This window comes from Phyllobates terribilis, unplaced genomic scaffold (assembly GCF_046119375.1).
Source record: "Phyllobates terribilis strain yellow unplaced genomic scaffold, ASM4611937v1 Scaffold_11__3_contigs__length_659146591, whole genome shotgun sequence".
Taxonomy (NCBI): Eukaryota; Metazoa; Chordata; class Amphibia; order Anura; family Dendrobatidae; genus Phyllobates; species Phyllobates terribilis.
The window spans coordinates 545,048,019-545,067,470 of NW_027362771.1; positions in this window are offsets into that span (position 1 = coordinate 545,048,019).

Consider the following 19,452-nt stretch of genomic DNA (forward strand, 5'->3'; position numbering starts at 1 on the left):
CGCAGTCTCTTAAAATAAGGCGCAGTCTCTTAAAGTAAGGTGATGCCCTCAAGCATGAGAAGCACCACACAAGTTCTTTAACCGTGAATTTGGCCCTAGCGGGGGTCACCGGTTATTCCCGCTAGGCCGTGAGTCTCTTTCCGGATGAATTCAATTAAATCACGTTGTGCTACTTTAGCCCCAACCGTCCCCCTCCCAACCTGAGTATTTAAACCCAATTGTCCCCGGTACCGTGGGTGAGCAGTGGAAGTGACGGCCCTGCTCACGTATGCAGCTCCTCTCTGCTTGGCTGTTGGGGGCAGTCTCTCGAGCCTTGGAAAGGGGGGTCCAGGCCTCGTCTGTCGGCGGCCGACGTCGGGTTCCGCAAACTCACTCAGCACCGCGATCAGGTTCCTAGTATCCTCAGCAGGCACAGCACTCAAGTCACAACTGTGAGGGATCCGGAGCTCTTTAACCGGTGCCTGGCTGGAGCACCTCTCAGGCCTCTGGATTTGGCCTGTCACGCGGGGTTTCTCAGGACGCAGGGAGCACGTCTGCTCCTCTCTGCTGCTTGGCGCCAAAGACCCCTCAGGTTTGGCGCGCTGGCCTCTTATCTCTCTGAACTCCTTCCTGGAAGTCACCTGATCGGGTCCAGCCTCTGAATCTGCCCTCCTTGCAACTTCCTTTGTATATTTTGGTTCCGCTTGACTGTCTCTGGCCAGTAGATGGCAGTCTCGTTCCATCCTTGAAACGTCATGTTGAAGTTCTTTTACAAGCTTTTTTGCTCGTTCTACATTCCTCCCTCCTTTTTGCTCGCCAGTCCTCGGGCGAGTGGACTCCTCGCAGAATTGATGTCTCCTTCCAGGCAGTGCAAGCTCAGCCAGGAGTTGGGCACACTCCTGCGTTTTCTGTTGGATTCGAGACCAGATAAACTCTTCCTGAGCATACCGGTTAGGAGGAATTCCGGCATTAGCCCGCTCAGTTCTGCGGGGCTCTTCTTGCGGAGGAGACTCCGGGAGATCCGAGGAATCAACTACTGGGGATTGCAAATCATTTCCTGACTCATTCTGACTTCCACTCGGGAGTGGCACCAACGGTTCTGACGGGCCCAACTGCATTGTGGCCCACCCTTCTTCATCCCCCAAGGTTCCTGTATGTGGCACTTCAGCCAACATGTCTGAGGGCCCAGCCCTGTTACAGACTTCTGCTTCAGAGGAGCAAGGTCGCAACATATTACGGTGCAACACCCTGGATGTCGCGGCGTCATCCCCTTCGGGCCTAACCTCGTAGACGGTGAACCTTCTTCACCACCCGATATGGTATTGCCTCCCAACGATGGTCCAGCTTACTCCCAAATCGTTTAGCCCTCACCAGCACTTGGTCTCCTGGCTGAAGCGATCCACCTGTGGTCGGGGGCCGAACTGCATGCTCCACTTCCTGAAACTTCTGAGCAACTAGTCTTCTCACGGTATGGAGTCGACGCTGGTGTTCTCGAATCCAGTTACTTGGGCTACTGCCCGGACCGGGGTCTTCTGAGTCTAGCTCCAGTTCGGTGATTTCTCGGCCACTTCTTCCAAACAGCAACATGTAGGGGGTGTAGCCGGTGGTTGCATGAACTCGATTATTATACACCCACACCAGCTCGGACACGAATTCGGGCCACTTCATCTTTTTGTCCGCTTCCAGTGTTCACAACATTTGCAACAGGGTTCGGTTAAAGCGCTCGCATGCACCGTTCCCTTGCGGGTGGTAGTGCGTTGTCCGGGAACGGTCGATCCCATAGATGCGGTATAGCTCATCCATCACTCGTCCTTGGAAGCAGGCCCCCTGGTCAGAATGTATTCGCTTCGGGCACCCATAAATCCGGATGAAATCTTGACAGATGGCCTTGGCTGCGGCTTCTGCCGTCTGATCTTTAGTGGGCGTCACTACTGCAAACTTGGTGAAGTGATCAGTCATGACTAAACAGTGTCCATAACCGTTGTATGAAGTTCCTACCATCAAGTAGTCAATCATCAAGACTTCCAAGGGGGCAGAAGTTCGGATGGTCTGAATGGGAGCTCTTTGCTCCGGGGGCTTGTTCAGCTCACACTGGCGACATGTTCGGCAGACCCCCTCGACTTCTTGTCGCAATTGAGGCCAATACACCAGCCTTTGCAACCACCTGAAGGTCTTTTCTACTCCGAAGTGAGCACCTCTTCTATGAGCTTCTTGGGCTAGCTGTGTTACTAGCGCTCCTGGAACTACCACTTGCCAGGTAACATCAAACTCTCGAGGCAGCTGGATTCTTCGGCATAGCAAGCCATCCTTCAGGAGGAAGGAGGAGCCTCTCCCACTGGCCTAGGATTTGTAGGGTAGTTGGAAGTGAAGCGGCTCTGGTTTCCTGGTCGGGTCTCTGATTAAGGGCGACCCATTCTCTCAACTTTGCTAGCTCCGGGTCGGATTGCTGCAGATGTATCCATTCGTCTCTTGAACGGCCCAGAATCTGAGTGGGCCTCGGCTCCCCTCTGGTCTCTTGGGCGTTGACCACAGCAGCGGCGAACTGGCTGAAATCCGGGATCTCGTCGCCTTCGAGCTCCTCATCTCTGTCCTTCTTCGGCCCCGCCTGAGTGACCCAGGACAGGGCATCTGCATGTGTGTTCAGGGCCTTGGACCGATAGGCGATTTTATACTGGAATTTGGACATCCTTGCGACCCACCGCTGTTCTAACGCGCCCAGTTTGGCGTTCTCCAAGTGGGCCAAAGGGTTGTTATCTGTCCGCACTTGCACTTCTGACCCTGACAGGTACTCAGCAAACTTCTCGGTCATGGCCCACACCAGTGCCAGTAGCTCCAGCTTAAACGAACTGTAGTTGTCCGGATTCTTCTCCGTATCTCGGAGTGACCTGCTGGCATACGCGATCACTCGCTCTTTCCCTCCTTGTACTTGAGCCAGCACTGCTCCCAGCCCATGCAAGCTTCCATCAGTGTACAACATGAATGGCTGCGAAAAGTCAGAGTAGGCCAGAATCGGGGCATCTGTTAGCGCCATTTTCAATGCTCGGAATGCCTCTTCTTGTCGTGGGCCCCACTGAATGGGCTGCCGCTTGGCTCCCCCGGCTGTTCCTCTCAGCAATTCATTGAGCGGGTTCGCAATCTTAGCGAAGTCTTTAATGAATCTGCGGTAGTATCCAGCGAGCCCCAGGAATGCCCTTAGTTCCCTTAGATTGGCGGGCGTGGGCCACTTCTGCACGGCAGCTACTTTCTCCGCAGTGGGGTGCACCCCTGCACTGAACACAGTGTGCCCCAGATATTCAATTTCTCGTTTGAAGAGACGACACTTACGAGGCTTAATTTTCAGGCCGTGCCTTTGTAGTCGTTCTAACACTTGTTCCAATCGGCGGAGATGATCCTCAAACGTTGCGGAATAGATAATTATATCGTCCAGATATATTAAAGTGGCTTCAAAGTTGAGGTCCCCCAAGCATCTCTCCATCAGCCGTTGGAAGGTTCCTGGCGCATTTGTTAGTCCGAACGGCATTCGATTGAACTCAAACAGGCCCATAGGGAGAACAAAAGCTGTCTTCGGACGATCCTTCTCAGCTACTGGGACCTGCCAATAGCCACTGGCCAGGTCGAGGGAGGAGAAGAATTTGGCGCTCCCTAGTGCAGATAGAGACTCTTCGATTCGGGGGAGTGGATAGGAGTCCCGTACTGTACAGGCATTCAGCTTCCGATAGTCTACGCAGAATCTCAGGGTACTGTCCTTCTTTCGGACCAACACTATCGGAGCCGCCCAGGGGCTCTGGTTTTCACGGATCACACCGTTCCGCAACATGTGGGCCAACAGCTCTTTCACCTCCTGGTACATTTGAGGCGGGATCTGCCGATATCTCTCTCGGATGGGAGCAGTATTTCCGGTGGGTATTTCGTGCTGAATGTCCCGAGTGCACCCGAAATCATCTTCATGCTGTGCAAACACTCCCTGATATCGCTGTAGAAGTTGTTCGATCTGCCTTACTTGTCCAGCAGAAAACTCAGTCAGGTTAGCTTCCATTTCTTCCAGGAGGTGGCGTCCAGCCAACGGTTCTCTTCCATGTTCCTGGCTATTGAGGGACACCTCTAGGGTCCATGGTTTTCCTTCCACAGGTGCCAGCCCTATAGCGTCAGCTCTAGTAAGGGCCTCCGGCATTACGCACACTCGCGCCACCTCTTGTCGGGGCAACAACTGTAAACTGGTGCCACTTAAATTGATGCAGCGCACAGGTACTCAACCGTGCCGCACGGTGGCCAGAGTCCGAGCAATCAGGAGTCCAGAGGGCGCTTCTTCTCCCTCCATTGGTTCAACTTGAATGTCCACGCCCTCTAAGGACACATGTGCCAGCACCGGCAAAGTGAGTACAGTCTGTCCCACCGGCAGTGTCATGGTGGCTTCGGGCGGTATCGATACCTTACCAAGGTACTGGGAGGTAGTGGGCAACTTTTGAATCTGACTGACCCGCACGAGGTGCTGGAACACTCTCTTGTTAGCTGGGTCTCGAGTGGCGCGGGTCCAGTTGTTTTTGCTACAGCCCTCAGCAAGGAACTGTCTGACTTCTTTCAGCACATTCATGCCCAGGGTTACAATGGGCCCATCGCCTCCGGGCCCGGTGGTCAGTACAATCCCTTTTCGACCGAGGTCCTTTCCACATGCCCGCACGGACATCCATACTACTCCCGCTACTGGGATAGGTAGTTGATTAGCCGCCACCAGTTTGACAGTGGGTTCCCGGCAGGAACGAGCGACTTCAGGAAAGTGACTTTGGAAGTACGTCTCAGGCATAGTGGTCACTTGAGACCCGGTGCCCATCAAACAGCGGTTCCGCTGCCCATTGAATTCAGCCCAGATAATGGGCCTCTCGGAGACAATGTCTTCAGAGCTCCCTCTTCTACTCTCTGAAGCTCGAGACCCCACGGTATGCTCCACAACCGTGGGGCATTTTAGTTTAACGGCTGTCCCCTCTTCCTCCTTTCTCGGTTGGGACAGTCTTTGGAGATATGCCCCCTACCTCCGCAGGTCCAGCACTCCGGTCCTCGTTCTGCCGATAGGTCGGGTACATGTCGTGCTGGGGCCGGATAGGAACGTCTTTCTCGTTCTGGTCTCCGTCCGCGTTGAGCAGTACGGTCCGTCGGCAAGGGGGCAGTAGGAGTCTTCCTAATAGAATTCAGCTCACCCCGAATGTCTCGAATTTCCTGACGTATTTCGCGTACCCAATCAGGCTCTTGGTTGGTGAATCCAGGAGCAATTGCCTCATGACTTCTAACTGTGGCTTTGAGAACAGGAACTTCTCTCTCCAGGACTCTAGCTTCAGCCCCTACCTCCAGGAAGCCCATATCAGGGCTCAATCGCAGCCGCTCCTTCAGGATCTGCCTAAGGGAAGGGTCTTTCAAGCCAGCAATCAGTTGGTCACGCAACACCTCATCCAATGGTCCCAGTCCTCGGTTCCCATCTCGAGTTTTCTTAGTGATATGGGCCGTCACTTCCTGTAATGCATTAACATACTGATTTACTGTCTCATTTTCCCCTTGGACCCACTGAAACAACTGTAAGCGCAAGTGTCCCAAATCTGTAGTGTCACCGTGTATGTCCTCTAGAATTTTTATCACTTTATCAACGGTGTCACGGTCCCTAGGTGGGCGGTACATCACAGTCTGTCTGGCCTCTCCATCAAGGGTTAGGAGGGCCAGCTTCACCTGGGCTAGAGGGTCAAGGGGATACAGACGTAGCATACTTCTCAGTCTTTCTGCCCAGTCCCAAAGTGACATGCCATCCCCTGTAAACTTGGGAAGATGGCTGAGCATAGCCCCCAGGGGTATATGGCTCCGGCCGGACCCAGCCACAGACTGATCCGCCATCTCTGCGTCTGAATGTTGCATCCTGCCGACTATGCCAAATGTAATGCAGGTGCTGGGATGCAACGCACAGAGACACAAGGCGAGAACAGTCAGAGATGTTTGTAAACAGTTTTATACAACAGGTATACTAAAACAAGGGATTAGCAACAAGGGTAATGAACAGTGGTTTGAAATATCAGGAAAATACGAAATTTCTCAAAGTAAGGCGCAGTCTCTTAAAATAAGGCGCAGTCTCTTAAAGTAAGGTGATGCCCTCAAGCATGAGAAGCACCACACAAGTTCTTTAACCGTGAATTTGGCCCTAGTGGGGGTCACCGGTTATTCCCGCTAGGCCGTGAGTCTCTTTCCGGATGAATTCAATTAAATCACGTTGTGCTACTTTAGCCCCAACCGTCCCCCTCCCAACCTGAGTACTTAAACCCAATTGTCCCCGGTACCGTGGGTGAGCAGTGGAAGTGACGGCCCTGCTCACGTATGCAGCTCCTCTCTGCTTGGCTGTTGGGGGCAGTCTGTCGAGCCTTGGAAAGGGGGGTCCAGGCCTCGTCTGTCGGCGGCCGACGTCGGGTTCCGCGAACTCACTCAGCACCGCGATCAGGTTCCTAGTATCCTCAGCAGGCACAGCACTCAAGTCACAACTGTGAGGGATCCGGAGCTCTTTTACCGGTGCCCGGCTGGAGCACCTCTCAGGCCTCTGGATTTGGCCTGTCACGCGGGGTTTCTCAGGACGCAGGGAGCACGTCTGCTCCTCTCTGCTGCTTGGCGCCAAAGACCCCTCAGGTTTGGCGCGCTGGCCTCTTATCTCTCTGAACTCCTTCCTGGAAGTCACCTGATCGGGTCCAGCCTCTGAATCTGCCCTCCCTGCAACTTCCTTTGTATATTTTGGTTCCGCTTGACTGTCTCTGGCCAGTAGATGGCAGTCTCGCTCCATCCTTGAAACGTCATGTTGAAGTTCTTTTACAAGCTTTTTTGCTCGTTCTACAGAAGCAAAGCACTAAAGAGTTCTGAAATGGCCAGCAATGAGTCCGGATTAGTGATGAGCGAGCACTACAATGCTTGGGTACTCGTTGCTCGGGTCGAGCAAATTGGAATACTCGGGTGCTCGACCCGAGCAACGAGCCCAACGTAAGTCTATGGGAAACTCGAGCATTTTTCAGGTGGCTCTCCCCGGCGGTCTGCAGAGGGCCTAAAAATTGCCCAAATCAATGGGAACAGTGCTCAAATGACATGAGAACAGCATGGGGAAGACCCCTGGAAGCATCTCTGACTCCCAGATCACTGCTGTCAACAACGTGGTCAGAGTATTATGCCACTTTTACGGACTCACAATAAAACATACAAAAACCAAACCAAAATGGATTTTCCTGGGAAATATGTTAAGGAACATCCTTTCCAGGGTAATGACTTGTACATAAGGCAAAATAAATAGCCAAAAACAAAAATACTCCTCCACACCTTGGGCTATGTTCACACGTAGCATTTTTGATGCGTTTTTGCACTTTTGCATTGCTTTCAACCAAGACAAATGCATTCACCAGGAAATGTCATTTTAACATTTCACAACCTTATCTGGCCATGTGGTGTGTGACAGATTATCAGACACATCCATACAGTGCTGAAAAGACATGGGAACAGCATGAGGAAGACCTCTGGATGCATCTCTGACTCCCAGGTCACTGCCTAAAAGTATACAAAACATAAGTGATCCTTGACGCATGTGTGGCACCCTGCTACACACAGGTACCCCAGGACCCAAAAGTGTGCATGGATGGACTTCTCCACAAGAGGCCCTCACTACATACAGACACCTCCACCCTTCCACCTCATACCACCAGAGGGAGCCCTGTTAGGGATATATATACTGGTGGGTGGAGTTAGGTAGTCAGTGATTCAGAGAGTGTGCTGACACTTCAGATCAGTGAAGAAGCAGGATGTGAGCTGCTGTGCTGAGGGCCAGCCAGGGCCTAAAGCACGTGCTGAAGCCTTGGGGCCTAGAGCGGGGCCGGAGGCAAGGAGAAGAGTGAGAGGAGTTATGGGGGCAGAGGAGCATCTTAGGCTCACCCCAGAACACAAGCCGGACACTGGGTCCGCTCCTACAGGGTCCTCTACGCCCAGTAGGGATAACCGGCATACCAGGAGGATTCTAGACCCTTGGTCAACCTGATGCTACAATCATCTAAAGAACTAGGAACCACGAAGGCCCCAGCGTCAAGGGATAGTGGTAGCCAGAAGAAAGTTCTTACCACCAAGCAAGCAGGTGAGGAGAGTGAAAGAGTACAGAAGCTAGGCCTAGTTTCAGGCTGGTCAGAAGCTTCAGAGAGAGAGGAAGAAACGGATCAGGAGGCCTTATACCCGCTCACTGGGGAGAGTCCAGAAGTGCACCCTTCCTATCAAGTACCCTGGACCATACCTACCATTACACCAGTAAAGATACTGAAGCGAATCCCCTGTGTGCGTGTCCGTCATCCCCCTGACCTGACCGGGCCACCTCTCACCTGCATCCCTTTCATCAACCCTGCCCCGGGGGCCCACTCCACCTGTGGGAAGCAGAAACATCCCAGCTGCCATCCCATCACCCCCGGAGGTCTGCAGCAGTGTTGGTACCCATTACCAGAAACCACAGGTGGCGTCACGAGACAAAACTGTTATTCATCCCTCCAAGTAACAAGCCCCTTTTTAAAGAGTGACCCCAGAGTACGGGCTCGGGAGCCGACTGCCATGACATCCCAAGAAGGTAAAGGCCCGGGTACCGAGTCACCCATATCCCCCTGGGCGAGTCAGCTCTTCCTGGCGTCACGAACAGGATTCGAACAAACCCGTTATCACCGGGTATTGTGCGCCTAGAAACTGTTTTTCTACACTGAATTTGGCGCCCACCCCAGAAGAACGGGCGCCATTATGTGCGTACTCAAAGACAACAAGGAATCACCTCCCATCGTGGGCCGAGTCCCAGAATGGCGCCAAAAGTGAGGCCCGCCCCAAGCAACAGTGACCATGTATGTAGATGTGTCTATCAAAGTGGGGGGGCCATCCCTAGGAGTGACCGACAACAGGCTGCCATGGAACCGCCCCCGAAAGGGGAGAAGGAGGAGGAGAAAAGCAGTGGAGACAGGGTGTGGTCTTAACCAGTCCAGACAGACCGCACCCGGCAGGCAACATGGAGGAGAGTCCGGAGCAAGCTCCCGTCCATGGCCTGCAGCGGCCAGAAGTGCCTCTCACCCTGGAGGGGGTGCTAGCAAAGTTATCCCTGGAGGATGCGGAGTTCCTCCACGCAGAGATGCAAGAACTAGGTAGGCGGATAGAAGTGGCCCTGCAAGCTGCGATCGCTGCCTGGAAAGCGGAGCTGGTGGAGAAGTTGGCGACCCGGCAGCGGTCTCGCTGCAAGTCATTGGCGGAGTCCAAGCCCCGGCGGAGCTGGTCACGGATCGGGAGGTGATAGGCCGAGCTGAAGCGGTCGCAGGAGCAGGTAGGAGTGATGTCCCTGTCCCGGACGCAGCTGGCGCTGCACCATCCCCCTGCCAGAACCGCTTATCCCGGGCGCTCACACCCCAGATCTGTACCCTGGTGATCAAGTCATCTACAGCAGGCACCGAGGTGAGAGGGGCTGGTATGCCCTGAACGTTCACAGGGGTGGTGGAGGAGAGTGAACCCTCGCCATCTAGAGCTGATGACCCGGCTGGGCCAGCCTATTGTGGACAGGTGCTTCCCCGGAGGGAGCACCACTATTAAACTGTTCTTTGAAAGTACTGTAAATAGTTACCCAGTTGGGTATTGCCTACTGTTATTTATTGTGTGAACTGAAAAGTTATATGTGTGTTGCCCAGTTACCTGTTAAGGGTATAAAGACTTGTAGGCTGAGGACTGTGAGCAACCAAAAACTGTCCCTGTAAATAATTGCGCTTCTTAAAGTGCCCCTTATTGATCTTATGCAACAAATGACCTCAGAACAAAAACCCGTTTGGCGTGGCCGAAGACGTGGTCCAACACCTGGATCACCTATGCCCAGCAGCCATGCCCAGGGCCTACGTTGAGGGTTTTCGGACGGGTCCCTCATGTTGTACTTTGCACCTTCACCAGTGAGATGGACACCTGGTTATGGGACTCACTGTAATTTTGAAAATTTTCTATGTGTTATTATTATTATAATTGTTGTTGTTACCTGTTTAAAATGCTTCAGTCCAGGAGTACTGAGTTGTACTAGGGGGGAATGTGGCACTCTGCTACACACAGGTACCCCAAGACCCAAAAGGGTGCATGGACGGTAGGTAGTCAGTGATTCAGAGAGTGTGCTGACACTTCAGATCAGTGAAGAAGCAGGATGTGAGCAGCACGTGCTGAAGCCTTGGGGCCTAGAGCGGGGCCGGAGGCAAGGAGAAGAGTGAGAGTAGTTATGGGGGCAGAGGAGCATCCTAGACTCACCCCAGAACACAAGACGGACACCGGGTCCGCGCCTACAGGGTCCTCTACGCCCAGTAGGGATAACCGGCATACCAGGAGGATTCTAGACCCCTGGTCAACTTGATGCTACAATCATCTAAAGAACTAGGAACCATGAAGGCCCCAGCATCCAGGGATAGTGGTAGCCAGAAGAAAGTTCTTACCACCAAGCAAGCAGGTGAGGAGAGTGAAAGAGTACAGAAGCTAGGCCTAGTTTCAGGCTGGTCAGAAGCTTCAGAGAGAGAGGAAGAAACGGATCAGGAGGCCTTATACCCGCTCACTGGGGAGAGTCCAGAAGTGCACCCTTCCTATCAAGTACCCTGGACCATACCTGCCGTTACACCAGTAAAGGTACTGAAGCAAATCCCCTGTGTGCGTGTCCGTCATTCCCCTGACCTGACCGGGCCACCTCTCACCTGCATCCCTTTCATCAACCCTGCCCCGGGGGCCCGCTTCACCTGTGGGGAGCAGAAACATCCCAGCTGCCATCCCATCACCCCCGGAGGTCTGCAGCAGCACTGGTACCCATTACCAGAAACCACAGGTGGCGTCAAGAGACAAAACTGTTATTCATCCCTTCAAGTAACAAGCCCCTTTTTAAAGAGTGACCCCAGAGTACGGGCCCGGGAGCCGACTGCCATGACATCCCAAGAAGGTAAAGGCCCGGGTACCGAGTCCCCCATATCCCCCTGGGCGAGTCACATGCGAAGATGCCTCCCGCCATGCACCTGTCGTTTCAGGCTTGCAACAATCACCGTCCACGTCCTTGTCCCACTGCAGCATTCAGTTGTCCCTACCCCATTCCTTGGAATGCAAGCGCAAGTATGCAGGCAACCACCCACCCACAGGCTGCAATACTATACTGCCAAATTTTTGACAGCTGCTTGCACTTGAAATGTGGCCTTTTAGGCTCGTGGAGGCGGAAGTGTCGCGCCCAGGGGATGGGGACGACTCGGTACCCGGGCCTTTGCCTGGTTTGGGGGTGTCGCGGTGGTCGGCTTCCAGGCCCGTACCCTGGGGTCACTCTTGAAAAAGGGGGATTGGAACTTGATCATCAGTCCAGTCTGCTAGCCTGGCTTCCCTCCATGCTGTCTGCTTGCCTCTGTTCTGGCTGCTTTAGGGCGGCGCCCGGTTACTTCCTGCCTCTTGTAGCTGTTGCGGGCACACCCCTTATGCGTCCTCAGCCTATTGCTGTCCGTCACTGGATATTTAAACCAGCTCCACTCTGGAGCTGATGCCTGAGCATCTCGTTCCTTCAGAGGGCTTCTTGCCTCTGATGTGCCAGGTCCTGTCTGAACTATCTCCTAGCCTGTTGTCTGTCCGCCTTCCTGAGGCTGTATTTCCAGGCCAGTCTGAACACACTCTTAGCCTGTTCGTCCCGCCTTCTAGGGGCCACATACCTAGATCTGCTATCTTTGTTTTCTTGCCAGTCTGTCCGCCTTCCTGGAGGCTGTATTTCCAGGCCAGTCTGAACACGCTCCTAGCCTGTTCGTCCCGCCTTCTAGGGGCCGCATACCTAGACCCGCTGCTGTATCTCGCTGCAGTGTCAGTTCTTGTCTGAACACTCTCCTAGCCTGTTACCTGTTTTTCTCTATGTCCGTACCTTCCCTTTTTCTGCTGAGTCTGAACCCGCACCTAACTCCTACTCATTGTCACTGTACTCCCGTTTGTGAGTTTAGAGTCCACTTGCTACTTCATTGCAAGTACCTTGTGTGTATCTGGTTCTGCCTTTCCCTTCCAGTCTGTTCCGTGTGAACAGAGCCCTGTCTCCTCTGCTCTGCCTTGCTCACCGCTCCGGCGGTTCCTGCCTGCTTTGCCTTGCTCACCGCTCCGGCGGTTTATCTCTGCTATGCCTTACTCACCGCTCCGGCGATTCCTTCCCGCTCTGCCTTGCTCACCGCTCCGGCGGTTTCTGCCCGCTCTGCCTTACTCACCGCTCCGGCGGTTCCTTCCCGCTCTGCCTTGTTCACCACTCCGGCGGTTTCTGCCCGCTCTACCTCACTCACCGCTCCGGCGGCTTCTCTCTGCTCTGCCTTGCTCACCGCTCCGGCGGTTCCTGCCTGCTTTGCCTTACTCACCGCTCCAGCGGTTTCTGCCCGCTCTGCCTTGCACGCCGCTCCGGCGGCTTCTCTCTGCTCTGCCTGGCTCAAAGCTCCGGCAGTTCCTCTCTGCTCTACCTTGTCCACCGCACCTGTGGTTTAGTTCTGCTCTGCTTTTCTCACCGCTCCTGCGGTTTCCGCTCTGCTCTGCCTTGCTCACCGCTCTGGCGGTTCCTTCCTGCTCTGCCTTGCTCACCGCTCCGGCGGTTCATCTCTGCTCTGCCTTGTCCACCGCACCTGCGGTTTAGTTCTGCTCTGCCTTTGCTCACCGCTCCAGGCGGTCTCGCTCTGCTCTACCTTTGCTCACCGCTCCAGGCGGTCTCGCTCTGCTCTGCCTTTGCTCACCGCTCCAGGCGGCCTCGCTCTGCTCTGCCTTTGCTCACTGCTCCAGGCGGTCTCGCTCTGCTCTGCCTTTGCTCACCGCTCCAGGCGGTCTCGCCCTGCTCTGCTTTCTCTCACCGCTCCAGGCGGTCTCGCCCTGCTCTGCTCTTGCTCACCGCTCCAGGCGGTCTCGCCCTGCTCTGCTCTTGTTCACCGCTCCGGCGTTCTCACCCTACTTTGCTCTTGCTCACTGCTCCGGCGACCTCGCTCTGCTCTGCTTGTCTACCGCATCTGCGGTTCTGTTCCTGAGTGCCAGTCTGTATTGGACCTTATCCCGTCTGTGCTCCAACCTGCTAGTGCCTCCCTGCCTGTATACCAGTCGTGCTTACCAGTACCCGCCTGCCTGCATACCAGTCGTGCCTGCCTATACCCACCAGTCTGTGTGCCAGCCGAACCTGCCTGTTCCTGTATTCCCCAGTGTGGGTCAACGGCCGTGTCCGGGGTCTGACCTGGAGTAGCACCTGGTCCCTCTGCTCGGTTCATCCCTGGTGCACTGGCGTCGATAGCCATCGTGGTCGGATCGGGCAGATACTTAGTTACGCCCCTCCAGGCACTCTCCGGTTCATGGTCCAGTGGGATCACTAAACACGCACACGCCAGTCAGTCCGGGCGTGTGCATAACACCTGGTAATGATTACCAGCGCTGCTTCAGACCTCCGGGGGTGTTGGGATGTCAGCTGAGGTGTTTCTGCTCCCCACAGGTGGAGCGGGCCCCCGGGGCAGTGTGGAGTTTGATGGTGGGTGGTGCTGGGACTTGTAGTGCAGGCGGGATGGATGGCGCAGCTGAAATAATTGACTGAGGCGGTACAAGTGCAGTCTTCCGAGTTTTACTCACAGTTCTTGTACAAGGTTCTCAGGTACACTGTACGGTTGTCCGCCTCCGCGTCGCACTGCGTCTACAAGACCAGGGGTTCAGCTCTTCCTCAGATATGTCAGGAGCGCTTGACGGAACCCCGCTTTCTTTATGTTCCTAACTAGACCGACTTCCCGCGCTGGGTCTTCTCCCTCCTGCCCTGCGCTTCCACACTCAGTCCCGCTCGGGTGCTCTGAAGTCCCTCTGGGCAACCTGGAGTTCCCGGACCTGCTTGACCCTCACGGTGACTAGGATGAGACTGTTGCGACTGCACCATGGAAGTGCAGAAGCCTCCGGTTTTTCTAGCCGAGACCTGAACTAACACGGTTGGTCCAGGGGCTGGTCCCCTTCTTGCGGCCTGATCCCTCTGACACTGGGCAGATTCGGGGCGTACGGGTGCCGTCCTGCACTCGCCGTACCCTCTGGGATCCCTTCTATAGGACGGAGACTTACTCCTCTGCTCCCCTCCTGGGCCTCTATTGCTAGGCCCCACTTATGGAGCAGAGCTCCTGATGAGACTCGACCCCCTCCTCTCCTTTCACTGAATCACTCTCACTCCCTCTGTCCTGCCACCCTAAGATGGCTTCCCTTTATATACCTCCTATAATGGTGCTCCCCTATTCTACATCCTCCACCCACACCCACTACTGGTTCCCCCTACCTTTGGTTCCCCCCACTCCAGCTAGCGACAGGGCTCAGCAGGAAACACAGTGCATCTTGCCCTTCCAGCCGGCCTGGAGTAGTGTAGTGTTGAATGCAGGTGTTGGGGTTCCGGGCAGCACTCCCTCCTTACCTGAGAGAAGGGGATACCACACCTCTGGGTGAGGTGCAGTACCTCTGTGGTGACTGAACCCTCAGGGACGCCACACTCTCCCCTGGTAAAACACAGCACGTCCGCGGGCTGGAACTGAGCAAAAGCACGGTATATTAGACATACAAATTTTTAGAATGCATTCGTATATAAGATTATAACAAAACATTTCTACCCTTTATGGGAGGCACTCTTCTTTGAACGTTACAGGTTATTAAAACATTATAAAACACTTTTCACTGGCATATACGTCTTTCAAACATCTTGCAGTAAGATCCCAAACAGGGTGTCCATCTTACTGGTAAAGGTGCAAATCTAGCAGCATGAGGGACCCGTCCGCAAACCCTCAACGTAGGCCCTGGGCGTGGCTGCAGGGCATAGACGATCCAGATCCTGGACCTCGTCTTCCGCCACGCCAAACGGGTTTTTGTTCTGAGGTTTGTGGTTGCAAATATAAAACCAATAGAGGGCACCTTAAGAAGTGCCAACTATATACAAAGTCAGTCTTTGGCTGCTCACAGTTCTCAGCCTGAAGTCTGTATACCCTGACGTGTAATTGTTATGATCTGCTACAGAGACTAAGGAAAGACAGGAGATCTGTCCCTACAATAGAACTAAACTAGATCCCTACGATGTAACGGGGAACCTGATCCTGCGATCAGACCCGCTAAAGTCCTCGGCTAATCTGTACGAAGACCTATAGATGTGAGGGAGGTATCCCTACAAGAACTAGGGACTGGGATAAGTTGGACACCTCCTAGCAGAAATAGTAGCAGTCAAAGACAAACACACAACAAAAAGCATAGAGGTCAGAAGACCTAGCAAAACTAACAGAGAACGGCAACAGAGCACCAAGCTAGCTCAAGAGTAGTAAATACAATGAAGTCCAGCAAGGCAAGGAGGGCGGAGCCGGATTAAATAGGCAAAAATGGTCATGTGACCAGCAAACTCAAAAAAAACCTAACAGGAGAGTTCTAACAGTACCCCCTCTTCTAAGAGGATCCTCCGGATCCCCTAGGCCCAGGCTTACCAGGAAACCTCCTGTGAAATGCTCTGACAAGTCTGGAAGCAGAAACATCATCCGCCCTCACCCATGAGTTATCCTCAGGTCCGAAACCCTTCCAAGCGACGAGATACTGCAAACTCCCTCTATACCGTCTAGAATTTAGGATGCGGGAAATTTCATATTCCCCGTCCTCCACCACCGGAGGAACAGTGGCAGAGGCGTCACCATCCGACACATCAGCTTTTTTCAATAGAGAAACATGAAACACCGGGTTAATCTTCCAGGACGTAGGAACCTCCAACCTAACAGCAGATTGGTTAACTATCTGAAGCACCTTAAAGGGCCCTACGAACTTGGGACCCAATTTTTTAGAAGGAATCCTCAATCGCAGATTCTTAGAGGACAACCAAACCATGTCACCAACAGCAAACAAAACCTCTTGCCGTTTCCTATCAAAGTACCTCTTAGATTTTTTGTTAGCCTCCTGAAGATTACCACGCACATCCGTCCAAACTCTCTCCAAATCACCGGAAAAACTCTCCTCCTCAGGCACAGCCGAAACCAATTTGGAGAATGACCCAAAAGACGGATGTCTCCCAGAACAACAAAAAAAAGGCGAACACCCAGCAGAAGAGGATGTATGGTTGTTAAGAGCAAATTCAGCAAGTGGCAGAAACTCAGACCACCCCTCTTGATTGTCTGTCACAAAACAACGCAAGAACTGCTCAACATCCTGGTTCTTCCTTTCTGTCTGGCCATTAGATTCAGGATGATATCCGGATGAAAACGACAAATGAACTCCCAACCTGTCACAAAAGGCACGCCAAAAACGAGCCACGAACTGAGGTCCCCTATCAGAAACAATGTCAGTAGGAACACCATGTAGTCTGACAATTTCCTTGACAAAGGCCTTAGCGAGTGTCTTAGCGCAGGGCAGTTTGATGAAGGGAACCAAGTGACACATCTTGCTAAAACGGTCCACGACCACCCAGATGACCGTGAAACCTTCAGAGGGGGGAAGGTCAGTAATAAAGTCCATAGCCAGATGTGTCCAAGGTGCACTAGGAACCTCCAGAGGGCAAAGCAACCCCGCAGCAGGAGCATGCGAAGACTTGGATCTTGCACACACAGTACATTGGCGCACCCACTTAATGACTTCCTTCTGCCATCCAGGCCACCAAAAACTGCGACCCACAAGTCTCTTGGTGTCAGAAATTCCTGGATGACCTGCCAACCGAGACTCATGACACTCAACAAACAAATCTCTCCTAAAGGTCCTAGGCACAAACAACCTCCCATGGGGAGTGTTAGATGGGGCATTCTCCTGAGCTTTAAGAATCTCATCCTCCAAAACGGAGTCCAAAGCAGCAATCACAACATCTTCTTGTAAAATGGTCTCCTCTTCCTCCTCAACACCGACCATGGGAGTAAAGCTGCGAGACAAAGCATCCGCTTTAACATTCTTGGTACCCGGGATGTAAGTAACGGAAAAATTAAACCGCGAGAAAAAAAGTGCCCACCTAGCCTGACGGGCATTCAAGCGCTTGGCAGCATCAAGATAGATCAGATTTTTATGATCAGTGAAAACCTGAATGGGAAATTCAGCACCTTCCAAGTGGTGACGCCAGTGTTCAAATGCGAGTTTAATCACCAGCAATTCCCGATTACCAATATCGTAATTAAGTTCAGTCTCAGAAAATTTCTTTGAAAAAAAGGCACAGGGATGTACTCCATCCTTGTTTTCCTGAGACAACACCGCACCGACCCCCACCGAAGAAGCATCAACCTCAACCAAAAACGGCTTAGTCACATCAGGCTGCATAAGGATGGGAGCAGAGGTGAACCTCTCCTTTAGAAACACAAAAGCTTCAATGGCCTCAGAAGTCCACTGAACCGCATTAGCACCTTTCCTGGTGAGATCGGTCAGCGGTTTGACAATAATAGAAATTTTTTTTATGAATTATCTGTAATAATTGGCGAAACCCAAAAACCTCTGTATCGATTTCAAACCAATAGGCCTAGGCCATTCCTGCACAGCTTGAACTTTAACCGGGTCCATCTCAAAACCTTCACTGGAGATAATGTAGCCCAAAAAACTAATTCTCTGTACAGCGAACTCACATTTCTCCAGCTTAGCAAAAAGCGAATTGTCCATTAATAACTGTAATACCTCACGTACGCTCCGCCAATGAGACTCCAGATCAGGCGAATAAATCAGAATGTCATCCAAATACACAACCACATTTTTGCCGATTAAAGGTCTAAGGATGTCATTAATAAGATTCTGAAAAAATGCTGGAGCATTGGTAAGACCAAAAGGCATCACCAGATTCTCAAAATGACCCACAGGAGTGTTAAAAGCAGTCTTCCATTCATCACCCTCCTTCATGCGCAACAAATTGTATGCCCCCCGGAGATCAATTTTAGAGAACCACTTGGCCCCCACTAACTGGTTAAATAAATCAGGAATCAATGGCAGTGGGTAAGGATTGCGTACAGTAATTTTATTAATCTCACGAAAGTCCAGACAGGGACGTAAACCGCCATCTTTCTTTTTTACAAAAAAAATCCAACAGCCACAGGAGACTTGGAAGGCCTAATGTGACCGGCGGCCAAGCTTGTCTGTATGTATTCCTCCAAAGCCTTTCTCTCAGGAATAGTCAGATTAAATAAACGACTTTTAGGAAGAGTCGCTCCAGGGACAAATTCAATGGTACAATCATAGTCTCTATGGGGAGGCAAAATTTGCGACTCCTCCTCAGAAAAAACTCTCCAAAAATCCTGAATAGGTACAGGTAATTCCCCTTTTTCCACAGCAGCAATGCGCCCGTTACAACACTTGTCATAACACTTAGGGCTCCAGGACTTAATTTCATTGGTAGACCAATCCAATACAGGATTGTGCAATTTTAACCAGGGTAACCCCAATATTACTGGAGAAGGCAAATTATCCAATACCACCAAATCCAAATTCTCTTGATGAATACCATTAATAGTGAGGGGAAATTCACAGACCTTGTGAGTAACACTCTTCAAGGGAGAGCCATCAACAGAAACCACAGAAATAGGGGATGACAAAGTTTTAGGTTCTAATCTAAGTTTTTCCAAGAATCCCCCATCAATCACATTCAGAGTAGAACCACAATCCAAAAATACCCGAAATTCAATTAATTCATCCTGAGCAGCAGTAGTGGCAGATAGGAATACTCCCTTAGAATTTAAACAGGCAATACGGGCATGACTGACCATTTTTTTTTCTTTCTTCATACGAAGCACACAGCTCTTAATAAAATGACCAGAATTTCCGCAATAGAAGCACAAGCCTTCAGAAAGCCTGCGGTCTTTTTCCTGAGAGCGGGGTGCCATCGCCCCAATCTCCATCGGCTCTCCATTGTCAGCACAGACCCTCTCAAGACTCGGAGTTGACACAGCAGAGGATTTGCTCTCATTAATCCTTGCACGCAGTCTCCTGTCCACCCGTATAGCTAATTGCATTGCCTCCTGCAAGTTTCCAGGTGTGGGATAAGCAATCAGTAAATACTTAACCCTTTCACCTAGCCCTGCAAGAAACAAGCTTTTCAAAGCTGAATCGTTCCACCCCACCTGGGCAGACCACCGACGGAAGTGAGAACAATATTTTTCCACATTACCCGATCCCTGCCTCAAACGTCTTAATTCAGACTCAGCAGATGAGACACGATCAGGATCATCGTACAACAAACCCAAAGCAGAAAAAAAACTATCCACTGATCTAAAGCACGGATCACTAGGTTGGAGAGAGAAGGCCCATCCCTGAGGATCTTTGCGCAAAAGTGACATTATGAACCCTATGCGCTGTGATTCATCACCAGAGGATCCGGGTCTCAAACGGAAATACAATAAACAAGCATTTTTAAAAGAAAAAAAATCTTGTTGTTCGCCAAAAAATAAATCAGGCAGACGTACCTTTGGTTCAACAAAATGTGCTCCAGGACAGCTACTCACGTGTTATTGGAGCTTGACCACCTCCAGAGAG